This window comes from Pteropus alecto, unplaced genomic scaffold (genome assembly GCF_000325575.1).
Source record: "Pteropus alecto unplaced genomic scaffold, ASM32557v1 scaffold71, whole genome shotgun sequence".
NCBI classification, from domain to species: Eukaryota; Metazoa; Chordata; class Mammalia; order Chiroptera; family Pteropodidae; genus Pteropus; species Pteropus alecto.
In genome coordinates, this window is record NW_006433024.1 from 20,546,662 (window position 1) to 20,562,172 (window position 15,511).

Here is a 15,511-nt window from a genome sequence, read left to right on the forward strand (position 1 = left end):
CCAGGGATGGAACAGGTAGTTAGATCCAGGACCAGAATGCAGGTTTCCAGACCCACAGATGTAGTTTCCCTTTTCCCTCAGATTGGTTTTGGAGTGGGAGGCTGGCATGGGAGGCTGGCATCCACTGTGATCCATTACCAGCAGCCTCCGGCACCTCCCCACAGCCACCGCATCAGCCAGCCAGCTGCTCTAACCAGCCAGCCCTTCAACCCACCACCTCCAGCCAGCTCCTGACTTTTCCTCATCCTCTCTCTCTCTCCTCCCTCCCTTTCTCTTTTTCTTTTCTCTCTCATTTCCCTTTCTTCCTCTCTTTGCCTCACCCCCTCTTTTTTACCTTCAAGGCCAGTATCTCCCCACCCCCACCCTGTACACAGGCCCCTGGCCCTAGCCTGGGGCTAAACCTGCATCTTCCCCTCCTAATTTAGGCCAGTTGAACAGTTTGGAAAGAGCTTTGGATTTGCTTTGCTTCCACAAGACATCATCTGTAAGCTTATTAGAAACAAATAATGGGCAGTATTTCTCACACTAGCACCCTACCTTTCTGTTGCCATCTTGTCAGCAGAGAACCACTTTTCTAGAAACAAATGATGAGTTGATAATCAGATAAAGCAATTGATTCTAAATTGGCATGGGCCAATTTATGTGATCTACATTAAATGACAGAGCACGTTACTGCGGAGGCCCTGGCGAACTTCACATGTGCATCCAGCCTACAGATATTTATTGGGCACCTACTATGTGCTAGGCACTCAGAGGGGAACAAAGGAACTGGTAAGGTGTGTTCCTTATCTTACGCCGTAGTCGGGGAAGTGAGGCAAACACCAGGCTGGAGGGAGGTGAGGCCCTGAGCACAGTGGAAGGAGCACTAGCCAGGCGCGAGGAGGTCTGGGTTTGTCTTCCCCTTGCCTCTCTCCTGGCGTTGCTATCTTGGGCAAGTCACCTGATTTCTCCAGTTCTTCATCTATATAATTGGAGCGGTGCCTGGCTTCCAGTGATCGCCTGATAAATGTTGGCCTCTGTCATCGTCGTGGATGATGAGAGTGGATTGTGTCAGCGGTTTAAACGTTTTCAACATATAATATTTAATAATCTGAAAGACTATAGTTGAGTTACAGGTATAGTAATAGAGTGTACACCTTTGAATCCACCACCCATTTATTTCATTCGCCTGTGTTCCTTCTGAGCCCATGACTTGCCTAACCTCCAACCAGTCACCACTGTCCTGAACTATGTTTATCACTTTCAGCATTAAAGAATTTAAAAAAAAGATTTGTTCCTATACCTAAGCACTTTATTCTTTAGGTTTGCTTACTAAGGAGGTGTCTCACATAGTTTCCTATGACTTGCTTTTTTCACTCAGTATTGTCTTTCTAATATTCATCAATATTGTGTGTTGCTACAGTTAATTCAGTTTTATGGGTATAAAACTCTTAATTGGTATATTATTCTGCAGTTTATCCATTTTCACCGGATATCATCAGAGTTCTTAATTTTTGCAAATCCTGTGGCTGTAAAATGATATATTTTTATGGCATTCATTTGAGCAGCTATTTATATAATATATCTTTATTGATTATTTGTATTTTTTTCCCTGAAGTGTTCAGGTCATTCAGTCATTTTTTTTCTCTTGGATTATTTGCTTATTGATTTATTGAAACTCTTTATATATTCTTAGGATTCAGTCCCTGTTTGCTATATGCATTGCATTTTTTCTCAGTTTGTGGCTTGTCTTCACTTTCTGTAAAGTATCTTTTGAGGAACTGTGAACTCCATACAGAGCATACATATCTTTTCATAGTTTTGATAAGGTCAGATTTATCAGTCACATCGTTTATGGTTATGCTTTTGTTTTAAGCAATATTTCCTTACCTTGAAGTTATAAAGATATTTTCTATTTTATTCTAAGAGTTTCAGGGTTTTGCTTTTATAGTTATGTCTTTAATCTATTTAGAAGAGAGTTTGATATATGATATGATGGTAGAGGTCCAGTTTCACATTTTTCCATGTGGATACCAAATTTTCAAGCACTATTTGATGAATTCTTCCTTCTTGTCAATGATCTTCAATGCCACAGGAGCCTTACAGCAAGCTTTCAGAGGTGTGGGGGTTTCTCTTTGAGTTCTTTATTCATAATGTTTCATTGGTCAATTTTTTTCATACTTGCAGACACTGTGTTAATTACTATTTGCATTATAATGAGTCTTAAGAGGTGATGGAAGAAATCTCTTCACCTAATTCCTCGGGAGGAAGTCTTGGAGGAAGTCTTGGCCATTCCTGGCTTTTTGCATTTCCATTTAAGTTTTAGGGTCAACATTCTGAAAAAAAAAAAACCCCACCTCCTTTGGATTTTGGTTGGGATTGCATTGAATCTATAATCAACTTGAAGAGAATTGACATCTTTCAGTATTGAGTCTCTCCTAGTTCAGGAACATGATCTCTCCTCTTTTAAGTCTTTAAATGAAGTTTGACAATTACCTCCACAAAAAACTTATCTATCTTTTATTAGATGTAGTCCTACGTTCTTTAAGTTCTTGTTTTTATTGTAAATTATAACTTAAAAGAATTACCTCATTTGTTTATGGCTGGCACATGGAAACATTTAATTTAGTAAATGTGCTAAATTAAATTCTCTGATTATTCCTAATAATGCATCTGAAATCTCATTTTCTGTAAGCATTGAGAATTTTATTTCCTCCTTATCTATTTATTTCCTTTCCTTTTTTTTTTGTCTGTTACATAAACAAGTGGTGACAGTGAGCATCCTTGTCTTGGTCTTAAACTCCCCAGCTTCCCTGAGATATAGTTGACAATTAACATCTTGGTCTTGATTTTAAAGGGAATCCTCATTTCTCCTGCGTTTGGAACTATGCCTGCTGTCACTTTGGTAGATTATTGAGTTAAGGAAGTTTCTTTCTCGTCTGAGTTTGCTAAGAATTTTTCACATATGAATGTTGAATATTATCAAATGCTTTTTCTGCATCCGTTGAGATGACATTGTGTTTTTTTTCTTTAATTTGATACTGTAATGAATGACATATTTTCTGTTTCTAGGCCATTCTTGCATAACATGGCAAAGTAAGTCAACTTTGTCATGATACTATTGTTTTTAATACATTGCTGCATTCACCTTTACTAATATTTTGTTTGGGATTTTCGGCTATGATTATGTATAAGGTTGGCCTGTAATTTTCCTTTCTCATTTTGTCCTTGTCTGTCTTAGTTTCAAGATTATATTGACCTCTTAGAATCAGGGAATGTTCCTCTCACACATTTTTAATCCTTTAGTAGAGTTTGTATAAAATTAAGTGTTTAGATGAGTAGTTTGAAAGTCTCCCAAGGAAACATTTTGAGAAATGTTTCAGGAATTCTGTTAAATGTTTGGTGCCAATTTTTAGAAAATTTATTTTTTTATTTAAAACTTTTAACAATACTGTGTTGTATATTTGCAAATCACTAAGAAAGTAGATCTCAAATGTTCTCTCTCTCACACACACAGGTAACTATGTGAGGTGATGGGGTTTGTTAACGATCTTTAATGTGGTGATCCTTTCACAATATATATGTATATCAAACCACTGTATTGTACACCTTTAAACTTACGCAGTGTTGTATGTCAATGATATCTCAATAAAGCAGGGAAAAATTAAGAAAAAAAAACCTTTTAACATTAGAAGCCACCCATGTGTTCCTCTGTACCGCTGGCTTAACGTTTTTTTTTTTTTTTCTTTCCTTCGAAATACCCTGAGGAATAAAACCTCTGATCTCAGTTTAATTGAGATGAATTATTAAACTTTCACCATTTGCAGCTACACGTCTCTATGAATCAGAATATTATTGATTTTGTGCAGCCAAATGAAACCCAGAAATGGATGAGGTGTATAACACGCGATTTCAGATTTCTTTGTTTGCCTAGTTGCTGTTTTTAAAAATAAGTTGATGCTCCATAATAAGTACATGTTATCACTTTGAACATTGAAAATGAAAGCTTACTAGTAATGTTGTCCATCTTATCTGGTTTTATGTGGGTTTCACATAAGATTTAATTTGTCAAGAGGATTTTGCTGTTCTAAAATAATCAAAAAGGGAACGCATTTATGGCTCCTGCAGTTTTGATGACCCATGATGAAGTATTCTTTGATTATGTGTCAAGATGAATGGCACAAACCTTCGACAGAGACCCAACTGTGGCCGGAGAGAGCCCACCATTAACTGCTGACCTTGCCGTCCTGAGAGAGCAGGTGTTGAATGAGCTCAGCTCCCTCTCCGTCCTCCTTTTTCCCTGGTGGGTCATTGGCTCCTGAGTAAGATGGACGCATGCAATAGAAGAGCTGTTAATAGCATTTACTCTGTCTTAATCCTTTTTAATCCCATTCATATTTCAATGTCTGAAACTTGGCAGGATGTCAAAACCCACAGTGCAAGCAGAGAAATTCTCCTTTGAACAGCAAAAGCCGAGTAAAATTGTTTTCCTGATATTTAATTTGTTAAAATGTGAGAGTGGAACAGTTCCTCTTGGATCCCAAATAGAGTGCCACCGAAAGATCAAAATGACCTTTCTGGAGCTTTTAATTATCTTTATTTAGAAAAAAAAATGGCAGTGAGGTTATTTTCTCAGGTTTACCAAGAACCATAATAAGATATTCCTAGCATGGTAAGTTTACTGAATGAGGAAATAACTTTGACAGAGGTTAATGTCTGAAATCAAGTGTTGTTTGATGTCACACCCACTGGGAATTTAGGCCTTAGGCTCTTTACCTGATAAGACTTTAGTAGCCTCTCCGTGGGTCCCACCTTTTGATTAATAGGACCTGCCTGTTTCCTTGCATATCTGATGAAAGGAATTAGAAGAATTCCAGTAAAATCCTGGGAAGACTGAGATCCTCATCTCTGTTGAGATCTGTCAGATCTGAGATTGGGTGGGCTGGTTTGCAGTGTCTGGATGTGTGTCTGTATATGGCTTTTAAGAATGTTTCTGGGGTGCGTTAGTTCTTGATAGCACAGTGAGTCCCCAGTTGCTAGATTCTGGATCAGACTTGGGGTCAGCTTCGGGGGAACAAGAGGATGGGTGCCCTCTTCGACTTCCTGGCCTTCCTCTTCCGAGTGCTGGCCTTTACTGGGCGGAGATAGGTCTTGTCTGGAGGGGGACTCCTTTCTGTCATTTGCGTCCTTGCCCAGCCCTGGGGTGAGGGCTGGCTGAGGGGAGTCCATGTCATTGTGGGAGAGAAAGCTGAGAGTTCCTTGAGGAACATTTGGGGTTTGAGTCAGTTGTGTCTTTGAAAAAATTTACCCATTATGGACTTGTCTGTGGAAGCAATTAGCGAGATCACAGGACCCTTTCTGATTCCTGATTCTGTACAGTGTCTATTCAGAAAAATAGAAAACAGTCAACTTGAACAGGGGATTATTTGAGCACACACAGAGTCCTGTTGTCTCAGAGGCATGCCCTCAGACAATTTGCCTTTTAGTGAAGTTTAAGCCCATGAAAGGAAATAAAAAGCGTTTTATTAGATGGCAAAGAAAGATGGACTGGACTTATGAGACTGAGAATTTTAGCTTTTTCTTTGATAATGCAAACTTTGGAAGAGGGCGACTTTTTATATAATACAGTTTATTTGTACAATGCGGTAATTGTTAATAGTTAATAATTATCCTCAACTGGGTAAGATGCCTCTGTGTGTGTGTGTGTGTGTGTGTGTGTGTGTGTGTAGTGTATCTTTTGTTCAAAGCTAAATATTGCTACTTCTGAAGATGAGTGTGCCTTAGTGTAGCCATTAACATTTATTAAGCATCTACTTTGTACAAGACCTTGTGGAAGTTCTTGCCATAACCGTGGGAGGTCAGACCGTGTTGTTTTCCCCACGAATATGTGAAAAATAAAGTTTCAAGAGAATTAGTAACTCATCCAGTGTCTTACACCTAGTAGGTGGTGGGGTGGGGATTTGAACCCAGGTCTGACTTCCGCATCTGTTCTTCTTCTGCAAAATGCTGTCTCATTCACTGTAGGTCTGGCCGGAATCCAAAACACATCATTGCTGTTTACAGAATATGTTTATATCCATCATGTCTCTTATGTGTTGAATTTTATTTCCTGAAAGTACAGAAGAAAAAAGTAAGGGATCCACAAATGCAACCAGTGATGTGTTGTTTGAACAAATGCTGCCAGCCAAGGGGCAGGAAAAAGGCTTACTAAGTATGGAGTGACAGAGTATTGGTCTTCTGCCCTTGATGTGAAAACGGTTCAAGTTCTTGGTCAGTGAGGAAAATCACTCTTAGCCCAAATTCCTACTAGACCGATGGGATTACTTTCTAAGATTTGTTGGATTGCTGGATTTTGTTGAAGAGAGAACTGGAAGAAGCTGCCAGAAATGTGCAGTGCATCTGAGGGAAGCACTGCCTTTGGCCCACCTTCCCCACCAAGCAGTCTGGTTTTAGCCCAGCTGGAACCCATGGGGCGAACTCAGCCTGGATTCCAGAGGACCAGGCAACCTCCCTTGTTTGAAGGTCATTAAAGGATATCTTCAGTGTCTTCTCGGTCGAGTTTTCCTCAAACTGGAGTAACTCCCAGTTTACCCGCTGGAGTTGTTCATGGCTTTCCTAGGAGATTACGGGTGTGACTATTTCAGACTAGAGGGGACTCTGGGTTATACCATCGTTTCTCACTGTCCCTTTAAAATACCTTCAGCCCGTGGTTCTCAAACTTTGGAGGGTATTTGAGTCACCTAGAGAGCTGATAAAGAACAGAGAACCAAGCTGGTTGAAGTAGGATAGGGCTGGGCCTTTGTATTTTTAACAGGTTCTCCAGGTGGTTCTGATACCTGCCAGAGTGTGAGAACTACTTCCTTGTGCTCCCTTGCCCTTGCTGTTGTGTGTGTGTGTTTTTTTTTTTTTTCTCACAGTCCTGACTTGAATGCACTCCTTTGTTCTTTCCGGCTGTCCAAAGAAAATCCAGTAGACCCTGTCCCCATCCTTATCCTCTCAGCCTACCAACACTGCTTACCATCCAGCTGTCCAGTGGTCAGCCAGCGCAGGCACTGTGCTGGGTGCTGTGCTAGGTGTGAATTATGAAGTCCCCACTTCAAAGGAGAAACAGATGAAACAGTTCCAGTAATGAGCGATAAGAGGTGAGGGCAGGTGCTGAACACACCACAGAGGAAAGCTTGGGCTGTGCTGGGGAACAGAGTTTGATGAAGTTGCACCAAGGAGCGGGTGGGACAGCTCTAATAGGACCAGCGCGAGCCACAGTCGGGGAGGGCAGCACAGATTATTCAGGGAATTTAAGGTATGTCGATAAGATATGTGGAAAGAAATGTACCTTTAATGTGAGTGCTGCTTTTGTGAGTCACACACAATGCCTTTACAGCAGGCATTGATTACATCTGTTGTTTAGGGGGAAAAAAAAGGGTGTACGTTGAAAAGTTCAGAACATAAAAGGGCGAATGTAACATGTTGCTATCGTCACCAAATTAAATGGTTCTTAAAGGGAAGGAAAAAAATCATTTGTTTATTTCTTTGTTTCCCTTGCCAGTCTTTCAGCAATTGAGATTAGGGAACTGTATCATCTCTGTGTCCCTAATGATCATGGGGCCTGGCAGATAGATGCAGTCAGTGAACATGGATGAGTTTCAGACTGAGGTACTTCGGACAAATCGCTTTACCTCTCTGGGCCTCTGTTTCCTCCAACTCCAGGTAGAGGCTGATTGGTGCAGATAATCCCTAAGATTTTATCCTACGTCGTGATTGACCACATGTACTCCTATTGATTGTTCTCAAGGCTCTGAAGTTCACACACATGTATTTACTCACTAATGGCCAGGCCAGCTCTGTTCTAGGTCCTGGGGATCCAATTAAAATCTGCCAATCATGAAGTCTACGGCCATGCCACCCTGAACATGCCAAATCTCGTCTGATTTCGGAAGCTAAGCAGTGTTGGGCCTGGTTAGTACTTGGATGGGAGACCACCTAGAAAGACCAGGTGCTGTAGGCATTAAAACAAAAGTCCACCAATCAGCTAAGCTGACAAGTTCCTTGCAATCTGTGAGGTCAACCAAAGGTTGCCTTGCCAAAAAAAAAAAAAAAAAACCAAATATAATTCCACCTGGAATATATTAAGTGGTAAACACTTAAAACATATGACCGCAGATGTGCAGGCTACCAGAGGGTGTTGCTCTGAGAAAGCATCTCTCTGGTCACCGTGTTTTGATCACCAACCACCATCTTCTGTCGCCAGTGGACCCATATTGCATGTTATTTTATCTTTCACATACCCTGTTTTCAGTTAGAAAAGTTTTGTTCCTTCTCATGTCTTATCAGCCAGCGACTTCCAACTGGAAATTCAGACCAGCACCAGAGACCCTGTGTTCATAAACTGAGTTGATGAAGTCTAGCCAGAAGCAAGGGAACAATGGTAGCAATGAAAGAGTTTTCCTCTTTTGAACATTTGCCTTGTGCCAGACATTATTTCATTTAATTCTCTCAAGTATTTATGGAGGGGATTGTCATCATCTCTAATGTCAGATGAGAAGATTGAACTTTAGCTCAGTGCTTAAGCTGGTAATTGTCGGAACCAGGATACGGAAGCAGACCCAGACCACATGCTCAGGCTCTGACCTGCCATTGGTCTGTGCTTGCGGCTCTGTCCAGGGTAAATATGTGATTTAGGGCAGTGGTCAGCAAACGACAGTCCCGAGAGCCAAATCCAGCCACTGCTTGTTTTTGGGTGATCTGTGAGCTAAGACTGTTTTTTTACATTTTAAATGATTGGAAAAACAGAAACAAAAACAAGAGAAGAATAATGTTTGATGACAGAGTGAAATGATATGAAATACACAATTGATGCTTACAAATAAAGTTTTATTGGAACACAGCCACGGTCATTAGTTGATGCATTATCTGTGGCTGATTTCACTGTACCAAAGCAGAGTTGCAAAGCCTAAACTAGATCCTGTCTGGCCTTTTATGGGAATAATTTGCCGACCACTGATTTAGGGCATTTTTTTAGGCTTTATGAGATGTTGAAAATCACCTGTCACTTCCCATCGCTGTCTTCGCCATTTGTGGATAGGCTCTGCTAAGCCAGCTCTTCAATTTCAGTACTTTATGACTCTGAATTCTCTTTTCATTGCTTGGATATAAAATAAAAGTGTCTACTTTGTGGAGTCACTGGCTTGATTGAACCTGCCCAGGGCAATTTGCAAAGGTGCCATTTTGTCAAAGACCAGTCTCTAGAGAGGACAATGGTGTGGCTTTGCCTTGGAACTTTTTTTTTTTTTTTTGGGTGGTGGTTGTATTTAGGTTATTATTAATAATGGTGTGGCTTTGCGTTGGAACTTTTTTTTTTTTCTTTTGGGTGGTGGTTGTATTTAGGTTATTATTAAAAGCTCGGTGGAGAGCCGTTGAAGTTTCTTGTGCTATTTGGATATTTCAGTGATGCACTTTTTAATTGGAAGGCAATATCGTAGGCTGAAAAGTCTGTATAAAAACCAGCCTGTCACCACCACTTGTGGTTTCTGATCCCACCATTAGACTGTCTTTTCATGTGGCGAGGAGCAGGGCCTGAGTCCCGTGCTCTCAGCTAAACAGGCAGACCCTGCTGGTAGTGTGGGGAGTGGCGTTGATGGCGGGTTTGCAGAAAATGTCCTTTTTGAGCTGATGCAGGATAGCCTCAGTGCAGCTCCTGACGGGAGACAAGAATGCAGCATCTGAGAATTTTAGCCCAAGTTCCTCTCATTGTGTAACAGAATCCAAGATGCCAACTTGCCCTTCCCTGCTGCTCTTGCTTCTGTGTTGGCAGAAATACCTTCTGGTTCTGCTTTTTCCTAATTCTTATGCTTTCCCACCTCAATGACTGATGTTTGCTGCTGTTAATCGAGCACCTACTATGTGCCACTTAATCCTCACATCAAGCCTACAGAGTAGATGGTAACTTACAGGTGAAATAATTTGAGAAGTGAAGTCACTGGCTTTCGGACTCCTTGCTGATAAGTGGTGGGGCCAGGATTCAAATCCGGACCCGACTCAAGTCCTGTTGATTTTCGCCCCCACTGTGTTCTCTGTCCTCTTCGAGTCTGCAGTGCTGTGGAAACCAGTGGGGCGGTGCTTTGGCTTGTGGGAACCTCTATTTGCAGAGCCTTGGAAGAACACAGGGTTACTTCAGGATGGTTCTGGGAGGGCGTGAAGAGCATGTGGGTCGGTTGAAATCATTGCTGGCCCTTGCGGCCTGTGAGATAGGATCCGCCCTGGGCTTTTGGCCAGAGTGAATGGATAGCGAGAGACCCCTTAGCTCTTTGTGGTCTGTTGAAGGCAGAGCTCGAAAAGCTGAGACCTGGAGTTGCGATGTTTGTTCCCTTTCTGGAAGGAAGAGGGAGGGACATGTGAAACTGTAGAGTCCAGATACTCCCAGCTGGGTGGGGTGGGGAAGGGGAGGGTTCCATGAGGAGCTGGTGCAGAACATAGCAAGCACTTAGTAAATGGTGGCTGTTAGCTATTTTTCTCCTACTCTAAGGGGGAGATGGGCAGTGTAGGAGGGAATTGGTGGGGTTTATGGAATGGCTTTATTATTGAGATTCAAGAATAGGAAGGTAAAGTCTTCATCTGAAGAGTCAAACCTCTGTACTCTTTTTTGCTCCTTTTTGGGGTGGTGGTGGCACGAGGGAGAGGCAGGTTGGGGGATGAGCAGAGGATTTAGGGGTAGGCAAAAATGGAGCATTCCATAGTCACGTCATGCACACTGTTCACATTTGACACTGGCTTGTGATCTCTTCCTAAGAGAGCAACTTAGAAAGTAAACAATTTGTCAATAATTTTGCTACCCATGAACTTTGATCGCTAGGTACACTTGAATCAAAAGTCAGAAACTCAAATGTCTTCAGGAGTAGTCGGCAACAAAAATAAATGGAATGGACTAAATACTGAAAAGCCACACCATTTCTGAATCTTTTCATGTGCTATATGAGAGAGAACATGAACGGTGTGGGTGCCATGTTTCTTGGCAACTGCCCATTTGTTCTCGGCATTGAGGTGACAATACCAGGAGTGATGGTGAACGCCAGTCACCTACCCTATCACAAGGGGGAGCTGACACTCAGATCCAATTAATTGCTTGAATGTGGCCAGAGAAAAAGCCAGAGCTTCTTCATTCTTTTCTTCTTCTTCTTCTTCTTTTTTTTTTTGAGAAGCTAAGTATCACAGTTTTTGAAATGCTTAAGTCTACTAGTTTTTAAATATGTGCTCAAGATTTTAGGAAATATCGTGGTGTAAAATATCACGTTTTACACCTTAAATATATACAATTTTTATTTGTCAATTACACCTTAATAAAGTTGGTAAAAAAAAAAAAAAAGAAACACAGTAGGGAAAATAAGAGGGCAGTGCTCTAATGGGGTTAAATTGAAAAAGGAAGAAACCACTGGGTAAAATAAAACATGTCAGTGGGCTAGATGTGGGTGAAGGAGTTCCCGTGTAGCCCCACGATTTTTCATAGGATGTGGAGAAAGGGCTGAGACAGGGCCTGGGGCTGCTAACTCTGACCCTCTCTTGAGATGAGGAGACAAGCTCTGTCCTAGGATCTGGACTTACTTTTTTCCTTTGTAAAGTCAAAGCGTAGTTAAATCACTAGTTTTCAAACAGTGTTCCTTTGGATGTGTCATAGGATTCCAAAAGTGTTTGCTTTGAGTTTCATTAAACACCCCCACCCCCCAATTTGTCTGTGTTTGAAATTATGAAATTGTGATGAAAACACTTGTGTAAATAGGTGTTACTACAAATTTTCATATATTGGAGAACACCAGTATTTCAATTTGGTTATGTATCAATTATATTCAAAATAAGAATAAGGTAACTTGAACTTTAAAATGAACATTTAATGAAAAAACTGCTTTTATACATTTATATATATACAGATATGTATGACATGTGGAACTCTATACATATTCTTCATGAGCTTCTTTTTGAAAAAAATAGTTCTGTTCCTAAAAATACCCATGGAAACTTCTGGCCTGGGATTCCAAGGTCATCCTCAGCTCTGCATCTCAGAGTTCACATGGCCTCACCAAAATAGCCCCTCTGGTTCCTTTTTTCTCTGTACATTTGGAAGAGTTCATCATACCACCAAATGCCCCAAGAGGGAAGAGATGAGCCAGCTGGTGGTTTGCAGGGTGGTGGGTGCTCATCCCTTCCATCGAAACCTCACCTGGCTTTCTGGAGGCACAGAATTATGGATTATGCCGACCCTTCTCCACAATTCCTTTTGATGACAGCATCAAGTTGAGAGAGTCATTTATTCGCAGAGAGTGAGCCAGCCCATTCTCCCCATGCTGTGCATAGCACTTGCCATGCTGCCTGCTGGCCTGCCTAGTCCCCTGCCTTTTGGACTCTAGAGTGGAAATGGATGCCAAGTGCTCAGGCCACCCTGTGATGCCATGCCTGCCTTCTGGGAAGTTTTCCTTAATGGTGATTATTGCCTGGCTTCTGGGTTCAGAGGGGAAGTCCCACCCTGTCTACCATTTTCATGATCAATGATGTACCTTTTAGGGGCCAGTTTTGTGGGGAGCTGTTGGATAATTTCACAGGGGAGATAAATGAGAGCTAGGAAGAATGAAGCCTTTCAGAATTGAAATCTGCGCATGTTCCAAATCCCATAAAATGCTATTTGATTTTAAAAATTGCTTGAAGTGGTTCACATTTTGGTTAATTACGTCAGTGAGTAAAAATAACTATTGTCATATGGTGTGTGGGCTTGGTTTTAGAAGGACAAAGAGTCTATTGTTACCCATTGTGTTATTAAGTCACTTCTTACCCATCCCTGAGAAATGAACATGTATAATAGAAATCCCAAAGCTTTGTCACTTGCTAAAATCAGGCTGTTCTGTGAGTTTCCCCTTAAATAAATGCTGCTCCTTTTGAGAACAGAAGCCGTTTTAATTCAGTCCATTGAGATGGGTTGATGGAACCTGTCCCCAAGGCCCAGGCCAGGTAGGGGTTTGTGACAGGCAGCCCTGGAATTGCCTTCAGATTCTATGCTCTCAGCTGAGGTTTGTTTGGGGATGAACCAGGCTGGCGCTTTCTGGGAGTGGTTCAAGGTCAAGAGCCTCGGAGTCTGGCAGTCCTGGGCTGGAGCATGAGACTTAACTAGTCGTAAGGTGCTGGGTCGGAGTGGACCACTGATGTAATGACTGTAGCTTTGGCTGAGTTGGGATGACATTGAGGGCAGTGCTAATGGTTTTGTTTTCTCTGGGACCTGGAAGGGAATCCTTGTGACTGGAACCACAGTTTCGGGCCTGGCGGTGGTTCTCAAAGAAGAGAGCTTTGGCTCATCAGCAACCAGAGGGGATTGTGAAACAAAAACACATCTCTGGGGGAGGGGAGTTATGAGCCAGGCTGGAAGACTCAATCTCAAGGGTGCTCCTCAGGAAAGAAGAGGAAGAAGATTCTACTGTGCAGTGTTGGGCATTCTTGGGCACACTTAATGCCCAACCATCTGGTTGACTACTGGGTTTCTTCTGTGCCTGGGGTGTCTAGGTAACTAGAAGTCCTTGGCAGAACCGAGAACAGTATTATACTCTTTTCTCATGTGTTGGCATGTCTTCCTGCTACATCAGTGAGCTTAAGCTCTCTCTCAGTGTTTACTCCTTTTGCCCAGCTATGAGGACTGTATAAGCCTTGGGTCCTCTGCATGGGAGACTTTGCAGAGGAGTGGCGAGAAGTGGGGTGAGCTATGAGTTCTCCATTTGGGTCGGATCAGCAACGCATGAGAGAAGGGTTTGGGAAAGCTTGGCTAGAATGGTTGAGGTCAAGGCATAGGTCAAGACCTGGGTTCTGATTTTGATGCTTCCTCGCTGGCTCTGTGTCCTTGGGTGAGTCACTGATTGTCTCTGGACCTTGGTGCCCACCTCTATAACTGGGTTGTTGCTCAGTTATTTAAACATTTTGGGGAGTATGAGTTTCTGATTGCTCATTGGTTTTCTCAGTAGGATCTGAGCCTTGGTGTTGTCTGGTAAAACAGGGATAAAAATACTTTGTAGAGTTGTTATGAAGATTAAAAGGCGACGACAATGATAGCAATAGTAGTTACATAGGTCATTTAATTTCATCCGCACGACAAGAAAGCAGGTGTGATTTTCATCCCTGTTTACAGATATCGACACTGAGGAACAGAAAGCTGCCTGGCCAAAGTCACACAGCCAGTAAGTGGTGGCACTGAATGAGTTCTCCCAGGTGGTCTGGTTCCAGATCCCAAGCTCGTAACCATCATTCCATGACTCTGTGCTCAAGACAAGGGGTATAGAAAGCCCAGCTCAGTGCCTGGCACACAGTAGGTGCTTAGTAAACTTGAATTCCTTCCTTTTAATCTTCGAAACGCATTTGCAAGTGGAGGTCCCCATAGTGTTTTTGGTCAGGCTATTTTGTCCTTGTTTTCTGCTTTCCCGTTTGGGGTGGTTCAGCTCTCCTCTGACTGTCCAAATCCATCTTTCAGAACCTCCCTACTTATAACTCACCTTTTCTCTCCCCACTCCCTCCACCTTCTCCTTCAAGAAGCTTCCTTTCCCTGTTCCCTCCCAGTGGCTAAGCTCGCTTCTACAGTAACCCACCTACTATGCATGTTTAAATAATTGTGGTGAGACGAACATAACATAAAATTAACATTTTAAAGCGAGCAGTTCAGTGGCATTTAGTGCATTCACAATGTTGTGCTAACACTGCCTCTGTCTAGTTCCATACGTTTTCATTAAGCTAAAGGAAGCCCAGTGTTCGTTAGCAACCACTCTCCCTTCCCGCTTCTAGACCCTCTTAATTACTAGTCTGCTTTCTCTTTCTATGGATTTCCCTTTTCTGGACATTGCATATAAATGGAATCACAAAACATGGGCTTCTGTGTTTGGCTTCTTTCATTGAGCATGATGTTTTTAAGGTTCCTCCCCATCGTAGCATGTGTCAGAATTTCATTCCCTTTCCTGGCCGAATAGTATGCCGTTGCATGGATAGACCACCTACCTTTTTTCCGTTTGTCTGTTGATCGACAATTAGGTTGCTTTCACCTTTTGACTGCTACGACACCCACTGTCTTTCATGCAGACACTGCCCCCTGATTCAGTTTGGGTCCCAGGGCTGTGACTTCTGGTGTCTTTGAGTCCTAACCACAGGGTGGGCTCATTTATAATCCTTTTATAGATGAGTCTGCTGAAGCCAGAGGAGAGAGAGCTTGGAACCTCAGTTGGAGAGGGGAAGGGACCTTGGAACCCCACGTGTCCCAGCACTGGGCTTGGCTCTGCATACTTTATGTGGTTTAATTTCTGCCCAGAAGGAAATAGAGAGTGGAAAGGTCTAGTTTTATCTCCACTCTGAAGCAGCTCTTCTCATCTCTCCTTCCTGGGACTGGGGCAAGTTTATATAAGCCAGGGAACTCTGTGATCTCAGGTTGTGTCCTGTGAGCCAGCCTCAGTGTCCTCCTCTGTAAAGCGGGGATAATTCCTATTTTACAGAGTTGCTGTGAGGATTAAATGCAAGAGCCTGTGAA

General features: G+C 42.3%; 1 pseudogene; it reads left to right on the forward strand.

Annotated features, from left to right (window-relative positions):
- The first annotated feature begins 7,865 nt into the window (after positions 1-7,865).
- On the forward strand, positions 7,866-7,984 carry LOC112476623 (annotated as a pseudogene).
- The last annotated feature ends 7,527 nt before the right edge of the window (positions 7,985-15,511 follow it).